This window comes from Gossypium hirsutum, chromosome D06 (assembly GCF_007990345.1).
Source record: "Gossypium hirsutum isolate 1008001.06 chromosome D06, Gossypium_hirsutum_v2.1, whole genome shotgun sequence".
NCBI lineage: Eukaryota > Viridiplantae > Streptophyta > Magnoliopsida > Malvales > Malvaceae > Gossypium > Gossypium hirsutum.
Window position 1 is genome coordinate 34,513,376 of NC_053442.1, and position 21,933 is coordinate 34,535,308.

At 37.3% G+C, this 21,933-nt stretch overlaps 1 non-coding gene across 1 annotated transcript; it reads left to right on the top strand.

Moving 5' to 3' along the window:
* The first annotated feature begins 1,845 nt into the window (after window positions 1-1,845).
* LOC121218865 (small nucleolar RNA R71) lies at window positions 1,846-1,952 on the top strand. Its single transcript, XR_005915344.1, has one exon. It is a non-coding gene; the product is annotated as a small nucleolar RNA R71 (small nucleolar RNA).
* The last annotated feature ends 19,981 nt before the right edge of the window (window positions 1,953-21,933 follow it).

Sequence of the window (21,933 nt, forward strand, 5' to 3'; positions counted from 1 at the left end):
CAATAGAGATTTTAGACCATGAAGTGAAAGTGTTGCAAAAAGAGAGATTACCATGGTGAAAATTTTATGGCGCAACCACAAAGTGGAAGAGGCTACTTGGGAAATCGAGAAAGTGATGAGACATCAGTATCCCTATTTGTTTAGCTCAGGTAAATTTTAAGGACAAAATTCTTTTTAATGGGGGAGAGTTGTCACACCCTAAAATGGGGCCTGAGAGTTTTAGGGTATTTTAGGAATTTTGGCTGATATGAGCTCGAAATTTCGTAAGGTTGATACTTGATAATGTTTTCGACAATGGTTTTCATAAGTCAATTTTTGTAAACGAGTTTTAAATGTCATTAATTTTAGAAAAGGGATTAATTTGTAAAAAGGGTCAAATTTGTGAGTCTTTATGAAGTAATTAAACCAATTTTTCAAAATCAACCTAATAAACCCCCATTCCCACTTTTATTTCATAGAAGCTTTTCTTCTCATTTGCTTGTGTCATTTCTTGCTTTCCCAAATCCCTCCCACTTGCTTTTGATCTTCAACTCCTAATTCTCTTTGAATCCTATCACCCTTGAGCCTCAAATCTCCAATAAAAGCAAAAAAATCACCCAAGAATTCCACCATCTTCATCATCTTCTCCAAAACGTGAGTTTTTCTAGGTTTGAGTCAAAGCTAAATTTTCTTGCATTCTAGGTAACCAATCGCTTCTCTGTTAGATTTAAAAGCTATTTAGTTCTTTAAACTGAATTTTTAGCCATTAAAATGCATGTTTTAGGTAAAAGCCAAAAATCGGGTCTTTAATGGTGAATTTCAAGTTTATGGATAAAAACTTGGTTTTAAAGTGTTTTTTAATTATTTTTAATCAAATTAGAAGCTTTCTAAAGTAACTTTGAAGTTTTGTTAAGGATTTCTTGGGTTTATTATTTGATTCAGCTGCAATAGTATTCTGTTTAGCCTTTTCAATTGCAGTGTGTTGTTTAGATTGTTTTGAATTCTTTCCATGGTTGAAATCATATTTTTCCTCTTTTGCAGTTGCATATTTAAAAATGTCATTCAGTTGAGTCCCATTTCTTAGAGTGATTGCCTTGTAATGCTCTTTCCCTTGTGATCTTAGATTCTCAGCATCACGTAGCAGAGCTCCTTGTGGTCTCAAATTCAAAGCATTTGCGATTTGTCCCACTTGATTCTCAAGAGCTCAAAGGGATGCAGCTTGACTTTGTATCATGACATCATTCTTGGCCATATATTCTTTCAAAAAAGATTCAATAGATGATGATGGTGAAACTAATGCTTGACCTTATTTGGATGTTTTGCCATGGCATGGGTTGATTATAATAAGGTGGTGCCCTCTTGGCATTCTGTCGAACAACATTGTTTGAATTCCTAGCACCTTGATTATTCCAAGCAAAGTTTGGATGTTGCTTCCACTCTGGATTGTAGGTGTTAGAATAAGGATTGTTATTCTGATTGAAATTACCCATGTAGTACACAGATGCTGGGTTTGATGGGCATTCATCAAACACAAGGTTTTCACCACAATAAACAGAAGATAGCTTGATTGATTTCATCTCCTAGACTACAGTTGGTCTCTTCATTGTCTTGATCATATTAGCTAAAGATGATACCTGGGTTGTCAATCAAGTGATTGCATCAAGCTCAATGATGCCAACAGCTCTCTTGTCAGTCCCAACTCGCATGATAGGATATTGATAATCATTGTTTACAATCTGTTCCAAAATCTTATATGCTTCATTATAGGATTTATCCAACAAAGTACCATTAGTAGAGGCATCGACTACCATCTTTGTATGTGCATTCAAACCATTATTAAACATCTTCGTCTGAGTCTAGTGCTGGAAACCATGCATAGGATATTTTCTAAGTAATTCCTTAAATCTTTCCCAGGCTTCGTAAAGCGTTTCATCCTTTGATTTCTGTAAAGATGTGATGTCATTTCTAAGCTTGGAATTCATGTTTGTAGGATTATACCATAGCAAAATCCTCTGGCACAAGTCATTCCATGATGCCACTATTCCCAATAGAAAAGCATTAAGCCACGCTCTTGTATCATGGACTTAGATTTTTCCCATGTAATCCGTGCGACCTTAGATAGTTCCTTTGCTAAAAAATGCCTAAGTCAGCCTAACTTGAGACAATTGAGGATTCAACAGAATTCCTCTAAGGCACCCACGAAGAACAGTAGAAGAACGGAATAAGAATGAACTCAAAAGCTAAACAAAAGCCACAGAAAAGTAAGAGCACTTGAGAGAAAAGTTTGAGTGAATACTCTCAAAATTCTATTAATAACTGAATGAATTACAATGAGGGGGAGAGGCCTCTATTTATAGTTAAGCCTCTCCAAAATCAATGGTATAGATCAAAGTACATCAATGGCTAAGATTAAAAGCTCTCTAGATATCAAATATCTAAGATTACAAAATCGTATCTTCTAAAGATTACATTTAATGTCTAGGATCACATATCTTTGAAGATCACCTTCCATATTTGCCAAGCTTCGGAGATGGGCTTTCAATCTCTCCAAGCAACGAACTAGTCCGATTGGGCCAAATAACCTCCTTCGAATATGATGGATCGTACAAGTTCATCATGGTCATCATGGTTGTGGGCTCCCATGCGCAACCTATGACATTCTCCCCCACTTGTTCTAGCGACGCCCTCATCGCGTCCTCCTCATGAAACTGGTCTATCTTTTCTTGGAACTGCCATAATGTCTCGGTAGGTTCCCAACTTACTTCACTGTCGGGAAATCCCTTCCATCGAACTAAGTATTCATGCCGCGGCTGATGGTACTTTCATCTAATCACACGATCTGCCCTAATGTTTTCAACTTCACGGTCGTAAGAGACCTTTACCCCCATTTGTGCTCGTTCGGACTTGTTTCGATTCGAATATTCTTGATCCCCATAGAATGGCTTAAGCATGCTTACATGAAACATTGGGTGGACTTTGAGCTTTGCTGGCAACTCAAGCTTGTATGCCACATTGCCTACTCTCTTTACAACTCTAAACGGCCCCTCATACCCTCGTACAAGCCCTTTGTGCTAACCCGTATATCGCAAAATCAAGTGTAGTTTGGCAAGGACTGAGTCACCCACCTGAAATTACACATCTCATTGATTCTGATTGGCCCATTTCTTGTTACGCTTACTTGCCTTGTGTAAACAAGCTCTAGCCAAATCATTCTTCTCTTTCCAATCCTTCGTAAATTGATAAGCTGTCAGATTTGGTCCTATATAACGGGTCATAATAGCATTGGGTGTGAGTGGCTATTGGCTCATCACTACCTCGAACGAACTTTGTTTCGTAGCCCCACTTCTCTGCAAGTTGTATGAAAATTGGGCCACATTTAACAACTTTGGCCAATCCCTTTGTGTGGCAATTACAGAGTGCCAAAGATATGTTTCCAACAATGCATTCACTCGTTCGGTTTGCCCATCATTTTGTGAATGCATGCTCGTGGAAAAGTTCAAGTCTGATCCCATTGGCTTTAACAACTTTGTACAGAACCAGCCCGTGAATCGCCCATCTCAATCACTAATAATAGACAGTGGCACTCCCCAATATTTCACCACATGTCTAAGGAATAAACGGGCTACTTCCTCAGCAGGGCAGTCCTTGGTTGCTGGAATAAATGCTGCATACTTTGAAAACCTGTTCACCACAACAATAATACTTTCAAATCCATCAGACTTAGGCAAACCAACAATAAAATCTATAGATACACTTTCCCATGGTTTTTATGGAATGGGCAAGGGTTGTAGCAAACTGGTCAGAGTCTTTAACTCAACCTTGTCTTGTTCGCATACTAGACAAGTTTTCACATAGGTCCCCACATCATCACCCATGTGAGGCCAATAGTAACGATCCTCCAAAAGGCCCAAGGTACGGTGCATTCCTGGATGGCCCAGCCATCTCGAGTCATGACATTCCTTCATGACTTCCTTGCGTAATTTCCCATAATACATAGAGGTGGTGCCCATGAGTGTATAGCAATTCCCCATCAAGCCAAAATCTCCTCGTTTTCCCTTCCTTCCCTTCCTTGGCAAGCTTAATCAAGCTTGTTACTGTGGGATCATGGGAAAATCCCTCTCGAATACGCTCCAATAAGGAACCATCGGGTTGGCGGATTGCTGCAAATTCCATCTTTCAGCTAAGTGCATCAGCCACAATGTTGGCACTCCCGGGCTTATACTCCATCGTGAAATCAAACTTAGCTAGGAAAACCTGCCAACGAGCCTGTTTGGGAGGCAACTTTTTCTAGGTTAGAATATAACTATTGGCAACGTTATCGGTAAGGACCACAACCTGGAACCCAGTAAATAATGCCTCCATGTGCGCAAGCAATGCACCACAGTGGTCATCTCCTTTTCTTGGATCATGTATCTCTTCTTTGCCTTATTAGGCTTTCGACTCTTAAAAGCAATTAGATGCCCATCTTGCATCAGTACTCTCTCAATGGCATAATCTGATACATCTATGTGTACCTCATAAGGCTTTGAATAATCCAGCAATGCAAGTACGGGCTCTCTCGTCATCACTTACTTCAATTGATTAAAGGCCATCTCTTATTGTGGATTCCAATCCCATACCTTACCCTTTTTCAACATGTCTGTCAAGGGTGTGGGAATTCTAGAGTAGCCCTCGATAAAACGTCAATAGTAATTTGCCAAACCAAGGAAAGATCTCAACTCCATCACCTTAGTTGGAGACTCCCACTCAACAATGGCCTGAACCTTGCTCTCATCCATCCGGATCTTGCCACCTCCCACATTTTGCCTAAAAATGGCACTTCTCGCTGAGCAAATGAGCATTTCTCCTCTTTGACAAACAACTCATTTTCCCTCAAAGTTTGGAACACTTCCCTCAAATGTTCCACATGCTCCTCGAATGACTTACTATACACCACAATATCGTCAAGGTAAACAGCCACGAAAGATCAAGGAAAGGTTGAAGTACCTTATTCATTAGGGTGCAGAATGTAGTTGGGGCATTCGTGACTCCGAAGGGCATCACCAGGAACTCATACAAACCATACCGCGTCACACAAGGTGTTTTTGGCTCATCCCCCTCGGCTATCCGAACTTTATGGTACCTCGATCTTAAGTCCAACTTGGTAAAACATCTCACACTACCAAACTAATCAAACAAGTTTGCAATAAGAGGAATAGGTTACCTATTTTTCACGGTGATCTTATTTAGAGCCCAATAATTGATGCACATCCTCAACGACCCATCATGTTTCTTTTGAAACAACATTGGCACACCGTATGAAGATTTAGATGGCCTAATGAATCTCGCATCTAAAAACTCCTTCAAATATTTTTGCAATTCTTCTAATTCTGGTGGAGACATACGATATGGGGCCCTAGTGGCGGCACCATGTTGGACACTAATTTGATCCTGTGGTCCACCTCCCTCTTGGGTGGCAAATTCTTTGGCAACTTTACGGGCATCACATCCCAAAAAGACTATAATATTTGGCCCACTTCCTTAAGGATCTCACCAATGGACTTAACAATTTCCTCCATCCTCAAGGTGGCTAAGTAGGAGACTTCATCTGTACGTACTCGTTTAGCAAATTGGATTGCGGATAATGTTTTTCCTTCCATGCTCCCCTTTCTTGTCATTCTCACCATGCATTCATGGTTTGAATCTGAAATCACCATTTAATTACCAGAAGGAATAATATACGAATTAACCCGATCAAGGAAACTTAACCCAACCACAAAATCATAGTCATCAAGTGGCATTACCTTAATGGATGCCTTACTGATCCAATCGCCAAGTTGAAGATCTACTCCCTTTGCAACCCCCTTGATTGGAACACTTTCTGAGTTCATCGTTTTGATCCGACCTTACTCATTTTCAATCTTGAGGCCACGTTTATGAGTAGCCCCTTCTGACATGAACAAATCAGACGCACATGTGTCGACAAGCGCATTCAATTTTCTGCCGGCCACCATGATGTCTACAAAAATCAGCCCATGACCCGTCGAAGACACCCCTAAATATCACATCAAGACTGTTATCCTCCACATCTGACTCCACTTTTGCTTCCATAGTAGAGAGTGCAACCTTCTTTGGATAGTCTTTGATCATACGTGGGCTATCACAATGGAAGCAACTTATAGGCCCACTCTTCCTTTTGTCCCAAGGCTTCCTACCGTTGCCATCCCTAGTGGGCCTTTCTTTGTCTCCCCCACTATTTCCCTTTGGATTGAATTTGGGCTTAGAAAACTCAAGCTTATCTTTCTTTACACCAAATTCGACAAACGATTCTACTATTAAAATAGCCTTGGTAACCTCTTGGACTCCTCGGCATTGCAACTACTGTTCAGCCACACCTAACACCAGCATCTACTGTTTCTAGCCTACCTATTTGAACCAACATCAACTACCCAACACCATCAACTCTTTTGCAAGCCGACCCACTCTAGATAGCTGTTAAGTTCAAATAGTCCACTTAAAGAACATAGAGAGGCGGATTGAGAGGTAAAAGGCATGATTGAGCGAGAGCATTAGAGAGATTAAAAGACAATATAAGAGTGAAAACACGAGTGGGGTGTCCATCACTTTATTCTTTCTTTGCAAGATATTGGTGAGGATTTTGAATTGTGAGGTTCATTCACTATTTGTTTAATCTTTTGTTTTCTAACATTTTCTTGAATCATATCCCAAGAACTTTCGGATTTGGAATTTCAAAAGTGGGAGGAAGAAATGAAACAGATTGTGTGATCTGAATTTCAGCAAATATAAGAAATTGAACTCCATGTATCCTTTGACAAAGATAAATTAGATTTGCCACATGCTATCGTTGACATCAAAATGAGTTCAATCCTTCAAAATTTAGAGAACGAACCGTAATGTGAAAATCTCTTTCACACCCATTGTCGTGTCCATGATAAAGTCTGTTGCCTCATTATTGATGGTGAAAGTAGCTCGAACGTAGCCAGTATTCGAATGGCAGAACAACTTGGCTTGACCACTACCAAGAATCCATGACCTTATCAACTGCAAGGGCTTGGCGTTGAAGGCAAATTTAAGGTCACTCAACAAGTGCGCATCGCCTTTTCTATCGATAAGTATCAAGACAAAGTTATTTGCGATGCGGTGCCTATTCATACCTACCATTTGTTGCTAGGAGGACCATGGAAATTGGACCGAAAGGTCACTCACTATGGTCATACCAATAGGTATTCTTTCAAGTATCAAGGAAGGAAAATTACCTTAGTGCCGCTCACTTCGAAACAAGTCCATGAGGACCAAATAAAATTAAAAAATTCAGTTGTGAAAATATGTGAGATAAAAGATAGACGAGAAGAGAATAATGAAAGTGAAAAAGAAAATTAAAAAAGAAGAAAAAAAAGAAGAAAAAAGAAAGAAATTGAAAAAGAGAGTGAGGCTGAAGAAAGAAAAGAAAGTATGCAAGAAACGAGTGTTGTTGAAAAAGAAACGAGAGTAGTTGAGTTTTCTATGGAAAAAGAAAGAAAGATTGAAGAAATGAGTGAGAAAGATGTAAGTGGACAAAATAAAGCAAGGAGTTTTTTACTAACCTATATGAAAGTTGCCCTCGTATTACTTCTTCTTCTCAGGTTTCTAAAGGGCCCATTGACAAATTTCAGCTTCAATACCTTCCTGATGAGAGACGATTTCAATTAATTGAGAAAGGTAAGGTTGAAGGTGAAATTATGCATCCATTGCTTAAAGATAAACAAGGTAAGGGTTCTTTGTAATGATAGTCTGAACAATCCCACTTGAATGATATTGATGAAGTTGCCGAAAACTTAGTTTTTAAAAAAACTCCTCACCATGTTTTGGCTAATTTTCATATTTTGAATGATGATGATTTTATTTTACATAGTTATATGAAACGTTTTTCTGCTAAGGAGCATGATATTGGCAAGATTGTTCATAAAGTAGGATTAGATCAGCCCGAACAAAATTTGGTCTTTGTGATAAAAAGTTAACATGTGAAACACCTAGTCTGCTTGTGTGTCGTGATAATTTAAATTTTCTGATTTGTTGCATAAATTTCCCATGTTTGAGCAAGTCTGTTCGAATGAGATTTACGATGTATGATTGTTTGAATATGTGCATGCTCAAAGTCTCTTTGTTTCACTTGTGTGAATTGTTGGTGATTAAGAAATTTGCGCTGCATTTTGGAACAAGTGAACAATATCGTGTGTTCAACCCTAGAGTTCGCTATTCTGGTTCACCATTGAGAGAAAGCAAGCATCGTAAATTTTGTTTGAATGAACATGTAAACAATCTTTGCTTGTATGATGCTTTGTCATTAAGTCTGAAAACGAGACATGTGAATCTTGTTGGCTTGTCAAGACAAAATCAAATCTTTGATTCTGAAGGATGTTGTATATTGTTGTTTAACCGATTCGAGACATATGAATGTTTGAAGGCATGCTTGTTTAATTTTCTTTTGATCCAAATGTGTGACAAGACGATGGCATGTAAAATGGTTAGTGCATTTGAATTTGAAGACGGTGTCTCAAATCTACCTTGTTATACAAAGTCTACATGTTTGAGTAAGATTGATCGATTGAAACTTAGATTACATGATCATTTGGAGGACTCCTTGATACATTTTGATTATAATTTTAATTTGATTCTTATACATTCTCTATTACTGAGTATGGAGAATCATTTTGAAAAGGTAAGATCCACTTCTACTTTTGATCCCGGCATTGGATTAAGTGTTCAATTTCTAAATCATTATGAAAAGGTAATACCAACTCAAGTTTTTGATCCTGGCATTGGATTATGCATTCTAATTTAGAATAAGACTCTGAAAAGATCATTTGCGTTTATAAAGTTTAGTGTCACTAATTCGTTCCATTCTCGTGTTGGTGACACTTTGGAATGGTTTCCTCCTAAAGAGAGAGGGCATGGAAATAACTCGTTTTCTTTTCAAACCATTTGTGGTTCTCAGAGTTTTAGAAATGATACTTTCTAGATCATGAACAAAAGGGCTTGTGATCTCGAAAAATTTTTCTCAAGCAAGTGGCCCAATTTGAGGACAAATCGCTTTAAAGAGGGAGGGAATGATACGATCACGCCCCAGAAACGCCCTTGGTCCAGCTCTCTAAGCATTGTTTGCAATCCTTTGAACGTTGAATTAGTTCGATTCCAGCTCGTTGAGCTCAATTCAGCTCATTTCCAGCTTAATGAGCCCGTTTGTTCATTTTGTTGAGTTTATTTTAATTTCATGCATTTTAGTTGCTGGAATAGAACTTAGCTGCTTAAATAAATTTTAGTTAATTTAGTATAAGTATTTAATTAATTTAGTTAAGTGTTAAATATGTTTTTAAGCCATTTAATTTGTCTAAGTAGTTTCGACATTAATAGGTCTAAGTCATTTAATTTGTCTAAATTACTACAGCAATTTAAGTTGTCTTTAGCTCATTTATTTTGTTTTAGTCTTAACAACTATTTAAAGTGTCCTAAGCTAAGACAGCTTAATTAAGCTCATTAAAGGTGTCTTGACCGAATTTTAATGGCTGTTTGTAGGTGTCCATTCACTGGAATTAGCTTGGTGCATGGACGACATTAAAGGGAGCAAAATACACCAATTAATTTGGTAGCTCATTCCTCTTCCCTAAGGGCTTGTTCGTGCATTGCGATGGACAAGAGAGTGTTCCCACATGGCTATTCATCACACATATTCTTTTCACATTTGATGGCTGTTCAAAACTGACTTTTCACACCTTGTGACCGATTGTCTCCACAAGTTCACACTTAGGAGAAGTTTGTGTGCCCAAGATGCCACTAAATGCTGCTAAAGTTCATTAGGGTTCTCAAGGCTGATTTAATGATGAGAATTGAAGTCATTGGCTGTTCAAAAAGTTGAACTCTTCCAGCCTAAGAAATCAGTTCAATGAATCAGCTAAATTGGGACTTTAAGCTGCTGCCCATTACCGTTTCCAAGGCCTAGAACATTTCAAAAGGATTGAGCTTAGTTATTAAGATATTTCAGCTTATTAATTAGCTCATTTAAGCTGGTTATTAGTGACCATTCTGCTAGGCTTCTCTTTTACTATAAATATGTTGTAATTAGCATGTTGGAGGGACTTTTGCCAATTTTATGTTAAGACTTAAACTTGTGAGATTATCCTATTCTCCTTGTTCTTTCTCGGGACTGAATCGACTTATCAAGCTATCTTGTGGCATCAATTCTTTCCTTTGTTAACCGAACTTATCACCTTGTTGGTGTGGCGTTCATATACCTCTGGTTCCTATCATCTTTGATAGCGGGTCAAGGTTTAACTATCAACTTTGAAACTGAAATCATCTAAGCGCCTTGTCAAGATTCGGGTCAACAATTTCCTTTATTGTTGGTTCTTTCTTTGGCCTTAGCCGAATTCATCTATCCATTTTCTCACCTATTTCGCACCCTTCATTTGAAGCCTATCTCATTAGTTACAGCAGCTTATTTTACTACAATTTTAAACCAAATTCAGAACAAGCAAACTCTTACTTGAATTCATAATTGGGCATCACATACGACTCGAGTCATCCATAATCGAGCTCGTATCACTACTGTAGACTTAGCAGGAAATCTTTGTGGAGTCGGCTTCAAAAGTAAGGTAATGGTGGGAGTTAATGTTGGGAAATAGGGTAGGCTAAACAAAAATAATTGAAGTGTGGCCGAGGGTGAAAGGGATAAAATGGAATCGGGCAATAAATAATACTTCCCAGCTAGCTTCTTTTTTTTAATCAAATTTCGAAACTCCCTTTAGTACTTTCGGACTTGAATCTTACAATGATGCTGGATTTTTTTGTTTGAATTTTTTTATATTTACAACTTTGGGAGTGATAGAACGTCGATACTTAATTTTAACTAGCTCTGATACTAAATGATGTGATCTCATACTCGTTGAGTGAATCGAACTGCATGTGTTCCTGATCGTAAAATTAAGAAGTATGGGCTTAGTTCCTGGAAGAGTTGTAAACAAACAAACTTGGCTTGAAATAAAGGGGTTTTTAATGGATAGAGATGGCAAAGATAGGTTCGGCTTAAGGCTAAAGAGAGAACCAATATTATATGGTAATATTGACCCAATTCTTATAGTAGCTCTTAAGTTGAAAATGGAGTTGATAGCTTAACCATGACCCACTATCTATAAGAGATAGGAACCAATCCTATAGGTTGAATTCCACACTTCAAAGGAGTGATAAGTTCAAGAAGAATCAGATTGACGCCACAAGATAAACTTGATAAGTTAATTTGAGTCAAGAGAGAATAAAGAGAGTTGAACACTCATAATAGTTATAAAATTCATCGAAGGTTCAAAAGTTCTTTCTATATGATTTGAGCTTAGTATATATAGGTTGTACCAGGTCCAGCCGAATGATATGTTTCAATCAGCTTAATTGAGTTGAATGGCTATTGAATTATTCAAAAAGTCCTTTGGAGACTCCTAGGTGTGGAAGACGCCAACAGTCTTGCCGTTTGCAATTCCCAATTAGTCAAACTATATGGACTTTAAAGTTGAGCTGAATATGCAAGTAGCTAATCAGTTAGGGACGTGTGAACATAGATTGATACCTTCTTGGGAAGTCGAATGCACACCTATCACTTAAAGATTGCTTGTAGAGCTTGGAGAGTCTTCAGGTGTGAACAACAAGATTTGGACGGTCACTTTGGTGTGAACTTAGCATCCAGCTGATTAGTCAAGTGTGAAAACAGTTGTGTCCATTGCCTTCCATGAAGAGTTTCTTGGAAGAAAGCAATCAGCAGCTCCCTCATGCATGCACAACCTACAAGACACTTGTAAACTCGACTTAATTTCAATAATAAGACATGATTTAAACACAATTTAATTTGTGTAAACATTAGACACAATTATGATGTCTGAACTAAAACCAAATTAAAAACATATATTAATGCTGTACAAAATAGGACATAATTAATAGACTTAAAACATATTAAAAATGCTTAGATTATGACATATTTAAAAACTCAAACTATAATAACTAAAAAATCTAAAAGGACTTAATGTCCTTATTCCAACAACCGAAAATAGCAAGCTGCATGGAATGCATGAGGTGCTTGTCTAAGATTGATCAATGAGTCCCACAACAGCTTCTCCCAAATTCAATCAATGAGGGCCGAAATAGCTTTCTCGAACCTCTTGGCTCGAGCATGAGTGATCGATTCCACTGGTAGCTCAATTGGTTCTTCAGGAGCCTTGGTTGAGTCCTTCGCCATGATTGCATCACTCCCAAGTCCCAATTTCAGTCCCACCACGTCTCACATCGGTGGACCTACGACGCCACCACAATAAAGCAACATCAGTAAGATACATAGAAGCAGTAATTACCTGAGTGGCATTATCCGTGATGCCTTTGGCAAGGAAGTATTACTCGATTCCCCACATAAAATTGTCCACATCTCTTGAGGACCTTGTTTCCTTAACTCCTTAGGCTTGGAACATCCACACTGGGCTTGGGTGCGGCATCGTCAAACCCTCCATTTCCAAAGCAGCCTTGTAGATTGTGAGTTCACCCTTGAGCTATGCAATCTCTTCTTTCAAGGTCGTCATCATAGCCTCAATGGCATCATCTCTAGCAGTCAGCATTTCAGCATAGTCCAACACATACTCTTTGAGCCGCTCTTTCATGGACTGCAACCCATCAATGAGCCTATTATTGACATCATTAATCCTCTTTTTGGTATATCCCACGGATTCCTCGAGATTGATGACTTGATCCTCCAAAGCCAACAGTATGTCCCTTGAACGACTAGATTTCCTAGCCCTCCCAAGGGTTTCCATTCCCTTAACATTTTTAGCAACTTCTTTCAACATCTTTCAACGGTGCCTTTGAACACTAGCTCTGATATCAACTGTCACGGACTTAGATTTTTCCCATGCAATCCATGCTGCCTTAGGTAGTTCCTTGGCACAAAAATGCCTAAGTCAGCTTAACTCGTGACAATTAAGGATTCAACAGAATTCCTCTAAGGCACCCACGAAGAACAGCAAAAGAACGAAATAAGAACGAACTCAAAAGATGAACAAAAGCCACAGCAAAGCAAGAACACTTGAGAGAAAAGTTTGAGTGAATACTATCAAAATTCTATTAATAACTAAATGAATTATAATGAGGGGGAGAGGCCTCTATTTATAGTTGAGCCTCCCCAAAATTAACGATATAGATCAAACTACATCAATGGCTAAGATTAAAAGCTATCTAGATATCAAATCTCTAAGATTACAAAATTGTATCTTCTACAGATTACATTTAATGTCTAGGATCACATATCTTTGAAGGTCACATTCCATATTTTCCAAGCTTCAAAGATGGGCTTTTAATCTCTCCAAGCTACGGACTAGTCCGATTGGGCCAAATGAACTCCTTCGAATATGGTGGATTGTACAAGTTCATCATAATCGTCATGGTTGCGGGTTCCCATGCGCAACCCATGACACTTGCACGATCTCTCAAGGAGTATGGGAACAATTTTAGCCATAAGGCATCTTCATGAACACCTTGTTGTCTAAACGAGTCACAGACCTTTAGAATAAGTCTTAAATGCAGTCTTGGATCTTCAGTGGGCTACCTCCTGAACTGTCCAACTATTTACAACATTTGAAACATTACCAGTTTCAACTCAAAATGCTGAGATTGTATGTGTAGTCTTACTATCCCTAGATTTAGGTCATCCAAAATTGGAACTACATGCTCTCAAATTGGTCTATCTCGGTCATCTATCACACAAGGAATATGAAGATTAACATCCAAACCATTTGGATTCAATGGATCATTCATACTAGGATCATTTCCTTCCCTAGCCATATTATGTAATTCTCTTATCCTCCTTCGCAAAGTTCTTTTGATTTCTGGATCAAAAAGATATTCTTTGTCAATAGGAAGGCTTTTACTCATGCACTGATGGAAAACCTAAAAAAATTAAATACAACCAAGTCAGCTAAAACTAATGAAACAAAAGAAAATAATAGAACCAAATTTCACCAATTGTCAATCCCTGGCAATGGTGCCAAAATCTTGTCGCTTGTGAATAAGATGTGCAAATTGTGTAGGTATACACGTTGAACAAATAATAAAGTGATGAGTGAGATTGTCTCCACAAGGATTAGATAGATAGAATTTGGTTGAGTGATTAGAAGTAAGCTTGATTAATGCTAAAGCAAAATAACAATGAGAATGTAGTGGCAAAATTAGAGAATGGTGATGTATAAAATGTGCAAAACAAAACAAGTAAAAGGAACAAGAATGTCACGATAAAGTAATACAGAAAAGAAGATTAAGGAACTGTGGTGTTGATTAGGACGGTTGGGAATATTAATGCATCTACCTTCTCTAACTATTAATGCCACAACAAATCTTGAACATTCTACTGCTCGATTGGTTTCTATAGTAATCTGCTTCTTTCAAGAGCAACACCTTGGGTTACCTCCCCTAAGTTACTATATGTCTATAGACTTAAGTTCAACTGTCACTAATATTTTCTACCTTCTTTTGTATGAGGCAAGGCTCTATGTCTAGAGGTTGCTACGAATAAATAATTTTTCATTCACTCATATTATCCAATGTCTGTCCACTTAACCTAACCCTGTCGACATTAAGTTATTTTTAATAACATGCTGCATATTCGTCAATACACAGCCTGTATAAAGCATGAAATACCATTGAATAAAACACTAGAAGAATTCCAACTTAAATTGTAAACACTAATAGAAATTAAAGGATTCAGCAAAGTAATCCCAAGCCTAAGAGATTTAGCTCATAGTTGGTTAAATCAAGTTCAAGTTTAATGCAGTAACCATCTTCATCTTTAACAATTAAGTTCTAAAGGAAATGCAGAATTAAAGGATAAAATTTGAGATGATGGCTTTTTCCTATTCAGCTTTCAACACCAGCAGCACAATGTCTTGCAGTTACCAAAGATGATACAATCATTTTCTCCCTCTTCAGCCGTCTCCCTTCTTGGTCTTTCCTTTCATTTTCTGTCAAAAGCTGCTCCTCTTTTCTTTTCTATCCAAAAACTTCTCATTTTTACTAGGGTTTCCCCTTTGGCTTTTATAGGTTTTAACCTTCTAGGGTAGGTCCATTAGCCCATACTCCTTTTTCTCTTTTTTTCAGGTGGATTTTTTGGTACAAGTACAACTGGGACTTAGAACGGCATGCACTAAGTGCAAACTAGGCATCTTCCAGGTATTGCCATAGCTTTTGTGTTGGAAAACTACCAGAAGTTTGTCATGGCAAACCTTCAATCCTCTACTCCTTCTCATAGACTCTGCACCTGCCAATCAACCACCAAGAAAATCCTTCCCACAGGCAATTAAAAGCAACATGTAATAACATTTAAGCAGAATCCAAGCTCTTTAATACAATGCTCTAAAAATACCAATGCAATATCCTAAAGGGGCTGCTACAGTGGTCGTGAAACCACTGTTTTGATTTCATTAAAAATAGGCTATTGCAACTCTTCTCCTAAAGGGATTTTCATCCCCGAAAATCTTACCATAAAAGAGATTCGGATATTGCTTTCTCATAGCTTCTTTGGGTTCCCAGGTAGCTTCTTCTATTCCGTGTCGTTGCCAAAGAACCTTTACTAAAGCTATGTTCTTGTTTCTCAATTCTTTCACCTCTCGAGCCAGAATTCTGATGGTTCTTCTCTATATGACATATCAGGCTGAATCTCGATATCAGTCGGGGAGATAACATGTGAAGGGTCAAATTAGTACCGTTATAACATAGACACGTGAAAGACAATATGAATCTTTTCTAATTCTAATGGCAAGGCTAAACGATACGTAACAGGTTCAGTTCTTTCAGTAATCTCATATGGCCTGATAAATCACGGACTTAGCTTTTCTTTACGACCGAACCAAAGAACTTTCTTCCAATGTGATACTTCCAAGAATACTCTATCGTCGACTTGGAACTCTATGTCTTTATGTTTAAGATCAGCAAAAGATTTCTGACGATCTGAAGCTACTTTAAAATTATCTCGGATCACTTTTATGTTTTCTTTGGTGTCACGAATCAAATCAACCCTGTGTATCTTTTTCTCACTGAGCTCGATCCAGTATAACAGAGTTCAACACTTATGACCATAAAAGCCTCATATAGTGCCATCTTTATACTTGATTGAAAACTGTTGTTGTATGTGAATTCAACCAACGGTAAATATTTCTCCTAGTTGCCTTCGAACTCTAATACACAACAACGAAGCATATCTTCAAGAATTTGAATTACTCGCTTGGACTGACCATCGATCTGAGGATGAAATGCAGTGCTAAAATGCAACAGTGTACCAAGAGCTTCCTGTAACTTTCTCCAAAATCGTGATGTGAACCTCGGATCTCTATCTGAAATAATAGATACTGGCAGCCCGTGTAATCTGACAATGTTAGAAACATATAACTCAGCTAATCTGTCAAGAGAGAAAACTGTACGTACCGAAATAAAATGTGTAGACTTCATCAAACGATCAACGATAACCCAAATGACATCTTTCTTTCTTGAAGATAGGGGTTAACCCGATAAAAAATCCATAGTAACTCGATCCCATTTCCACTCCGATATCATCACTAGCTGTAATATCCAGAAGGTACTTGATGTTCAACTTTAACTTGCTGACATACTAAACATTTAGATACAAAGTTAGAAATCTTACGTTTCATTCTAGCCACCAGTACATCTGTTTCAAATCACTATACATCTTATTATTTCCCGGATGAACGGACAAGCTACCACTATGAGCTTCGTATAAGATTCTCTGAATGAGCTCTGGATTCTTTGCTACACAAACTCTACCTCTGAATAATAAACAATCATCGGGTCCTATATGAAATTCTGAATCAGAAGTCAACTCATACAGTGCCCTTTAAACTAGCAAATCATCATTACATTTCTAAGCTTTACAAATCTGTTGTAAAAAATCGGTCTAGCTTTCAACTCAGCTAAGACTAAACCATTTTTAGATAATGTCAGTCATGTGTTTATCACTCGCAAAGCAAACAAAAACTTTCTACTCAGAGCGTTAGCGACTACATTCGCTTTTCCCGAATGATAATCAATGATCAACTCATAATTTGTTAATAGTTTAAGCCATCTACGCTACCTCAAGTTCAAATCTTTTTGCGACATTAGATACTTTAAAACTCTTGTGAATAGTAAAAATGACATTTTTCTCCGAACAAATGATGTCGCCAAATTTTCAATGTAAACAAAATAACTACTAACTCTAGGTCATGAGTCGGATAATTCTTTCATGCGGCTTTAACTGTCTGGAAGCATAAGCTATCACTTTGCCTTATTGCATCAAAACAGAGCCTAAACCATTTAAAGATGCATCGCTAAAAATTGCAAATTCTTTACCTGATTCAGGCTGAACCAAAACTAGTTCCTCGGTCAACAGTGCCTTCAACTGATTGAAACTTTGCTAACATTTCTCGGACCATTCAAATTTCACATCTTTCTGTAAAAGTCACGTCATCGGTGTTGCTATCATAGAGAACCCCTTGACGAATCTTTGGTAATAACCAGCTAATCCTAGAAATCTTTTAACTTTGAATATGTTTCTCGATGGTTTCCAATCAACAACTGCTGAAATTTTATTTTGGTAAACTCTGATGCCTTCAGCTGATACTATAAGTCCCAGAAAACTGACTTTTCGGAGCCAAAACTCACATTTTTTAAATTTAGCAAACAATTGTTTATCTCGCATAGTTTGCAACACAATTATCAAGTGTTCAACATGCTCAGACTCGTCATGTGAATGTATCAGAATATCGTCAATAAAAACCACGACAAATTTGTCTAAATATGGTCTGAAGATTCTGTTCATCAAATCCAGAAATACTGCAGGTGCATTAGTTAAACCAAATGACGTCACAAGAAATTCGTAGTGTCCATAACTGGTTTTAAATGTAGTTTTTGGCACATCCGAATCTTTTACTCGTAGCTGATAGTAACAAGAACGAAGATTAATCTTTGAGAATACTATGGCACCTTTAAACTAATCGAACAAATTGTCAATTTGAGGCAATGGATATTTATTCGCTGACAGTAGTCTATACACAATCTCATCAATTTGTCCTTTTTCTTAGCGAACAGAACTGGTGCACCCCAAGGTGAAAAATTGGATCAAGCAAAACCCTTATCTGTCAACTCTTGCAGCTGTGCTTTCAACTCTTTCAACTCAGTAGAAGCCATTTTTTAAGTTGTTACCAATATCAGTGATGTCCCCGGTACCAGTTCAATAGCAAACTTAACCTCTCTAATCAACGGTAATCCAGGTAACACCTCTAGAAATACATCAGGATACTCACAAACCACTAGTACTGACTCAAGCTTTGATTTTGACACTTTCGAATCCAAGACATAAGCAAGAGACACATCGCAACCATTTCTCACATATTTTTGCACTAACATGGCTTATATAACAATAGGCAACCCACTCGGACTATCTGACTCAATATGAAGCATCTCACCTTTCTGACATTTCAATACAATAAGCTTTCGTCTACAGTTTACAACAACGTCATGTAGAGCTAGCCAATCTATACCCAAAATCACATCAAATTCATCAAACGGTAACAACTTCAAATCAGCCAAAAAACTGTAACCCCGAGTCATCAAAGGACAATTCTTACAGACTTTATCAACTAGAACATACCGACCTACGGGGTTCGATACTTTAACCATGAATTTAGTGGACTCAATAGGTAAATTCTTACTAAATACTAAATTTCTATACACATATGAATGAGTGGATCCTAGATCAATCAAAGTAATAATATTAGTATCAAAAATAGAGAAAGTACTGGTAATAACATCTAGCGCAGAAGTATCCTCTCGTGCGCGAATAACATAAGCCCTAGTTAGTGCTCGTGCCTCAGATCTCACAGTAGAATCTTTTGTAACACCAATGCTACCACTCATATTTTTAGGATTACGAGGTAGTCTACCTCTCGTAGCAGTATTGCTCGACCTCGTGGTCTAAGCTTTCTCTTTCTCGAATTTCTCTAGGCAATCTCTAAGATAGTGGTCTAAGAAACCACACTTGATACACACTCTGTTCTTTAATTGACACTCACCATAATTGAGCCAAACATCTCTGACACTACCCACACTCGCTACAGATTTAGCCTGAGGTTTTGGACTGGAATGTCGGGTACCTCTGTCTCTACTAGAATATCCCGCAGAAGTTGTAGAATGGTAGTGATGTTCTTTAGATCTCTTTGATGTTGACTGATATGACTTCCCAGTCAATCTCTTTCTTGAGTTTCTAGCTTCAAATCCAGCACGTCTATTGTCTTTACTCAGTTCCTCAGCCGTATGAGCTCGATCAACCAATACAACGAATTCTTTCAGCTCAAGAATTCCAACTAGAAGTTTCATGTCTTCGTTCAGCCCTTCTTCAAACCTCTTACACAGCAGTCTCGGTCGAAATACATTCCCGGGCATATTTGCTCAGTCTAACAAATTCTCGCTCATACTCTGATATAGTCATACAGCCCTATTTGAGCTCGAGAAATTATTTACATTATGATCCAGAAACCTCTGACTAATATATTTCTTTCGAAACTTAGTTTGAAAGAATTTTCGGGTGACTCGCTCTCTTAGCACAACAGAAATTAACGTGTTCCACCACTGGTAAGCCAAATCTTTCAACAAACATAGTACACATTTAACATATTCAGCCGGTGAACAGGATAACTGTAAACTAAAAAATATATAGGATTTTTCCTATATAATTCATCACATTTTTACTTAAAATTGTTGTTAAAACCAAGTAATTGTTTAATAAATTAATGAAATATGCGAAAATATGAAATTAGGACATAGAAATTATTAAAATGTGATTTTATACTTTATTATATAGTTTTCATGCATAAAATGGTTTATTTTATATTAATTTGAGCATATTATATTTTTAAGCTATAAAGTGGGTCATGCATGATTAAATTAAATAATAAAATATAAATTTATATTTAATAATTCATTTTTAATATTTCATTAATAAAATGGGTTTTAATTAATTAAGTAAATTGATTAATTAAAATGGTTAAATTATATTATTTGGTTCTCTAAACTATGTACTATTTTTGGATAGGTCTGAGAGTTTTCTTCTAATTGCAAAACCGTCCAAATTGGGGACCAAGTCAACCCAATTTTTGGTAGCACATGGATGTCATAAACCATTTTTTTAGTTTAATTATACAAAGTCCTTGAAGGGTTAAAGAAATCAGAGATTTTCCCGAAGATTTACTAATGACCGAGTCTTAGTCCTGAGTTGTTGTGGCACTCAAGTTGGCCAAAAATCAAGGAAACTCAGCCACCTTTCCTCAATTTATGGCTGGCCTCACTTGGAGGAAGTTTCAAAGGATGGACACCCCTATTTTTAGCACACTAGCTCCCTTGCCTAACCTATAAATAAGAGCTCATTCATCACTTTTTCAATCATCCCTCATCCCATCATCTCTCACTCATTCATCATCCTCTCCTTTCTCAACTCTCTTACCTATCTTTCCCCTTCATCATCCTTACATAAGGATTTTAGCAATTAAGCCTCTTAAAGAACCCTTGGTCGGCCACCTTGTAGGGCCATCAGCAAACGAAAGAGTCTCGTCAGTTAGAGTCTTGAGTGACAGCCACTCTGAATTGGGTTTAATCTTTCTTTTCTTTAACTTAATATAGAGATTTTTACTATGTGTTCTTTGTTCTTGTTTACAATAATGTTAGCTTAATTTTATTTAAGCTAGGATGATTGTTTCGATTAAATAATATTTATTCGATTCATGCTTATAATGTTTGTGCCTCGATCAATCATGTTTTCAATTAAAATAAAGTCTGTATTTCGTTCATATGTGATTGAAATGAACCTAAATTAGATGAGCAATCCTACCCAGACGACGGTTAATGAATGCATAATTGAAATGTGCATGCTCAATTTAGATCCTAACCAGATTAAATTGGAGGTTGCATAACAAATCTAACCAATCTCTGTTATCTACATAGTTTTTAGATTTGTGTGATTAAATTGTTTCAAACCTAACACGTCCCTGTTACCTCACACGAATGCTAAGAAACCCTTAGTAAATAAGGATCAGTAAAATGCGTATTTACTAAGTAAAGGATTCCGAAAGGACCTAATGTGGTTTCCAAACTCATGAAAGATCGACTTGCCATGGAATGTTTTTCCGAATGTTATTAAGCATGTTGATAATAAAGTGAGTTTAATTAAAGTAATTGTCCTAGTTTGTTTATGTTATAATTGCTGCAAATTGTGTTTAGTTTTACTAAAATCTATTTCATTCATATATTTTGCATACTTAGGATAATTGGCATCAGGGATCATTGCATTTAGTTTAATATATTTTAATCACCATTCTCAACTACATTGTGTTTTTATTTACCAAATTGTTATTATAATTTTACAACTTAAGTGATTTAGCACAAGTACAATCCATGTGGAGACGATAACTCAATACTTATTTATTACTTGATAACGACTATGTATACTTGCACAAATCCTAACATTACAATAACTCATTAAAAACCCTGATTGTATTCTCTAACCAGAATTTAGCTCTCTTGGGATCATCTTCAAGAGTAGCTCAGAATTTTTCAGCCCCGTATTTATGGATCTTATCAACAGGTGGCTTACTGACTCGTATAGGTTCTATACCTTAAGGAATAAGGAGAACCAGTTGGGGAATAGGAGGGAGTAGAGGTTGTTGAGCAGCTGGGTTCGTCTGTACGAACTAGGTAAACCATTCACTCATCATCTGAAAGAAGGTTTCTTTAGCCTCTCCTTCTTGACCCTCTGATACGGGCCTTGTGCCACTTGATGCTACTCCGTGAACGGAGGCATGAGTGTTACTCTCTACTTCATCGGAGTCAGCTCGGTTGGAAGTCATTGCTATATGAAAA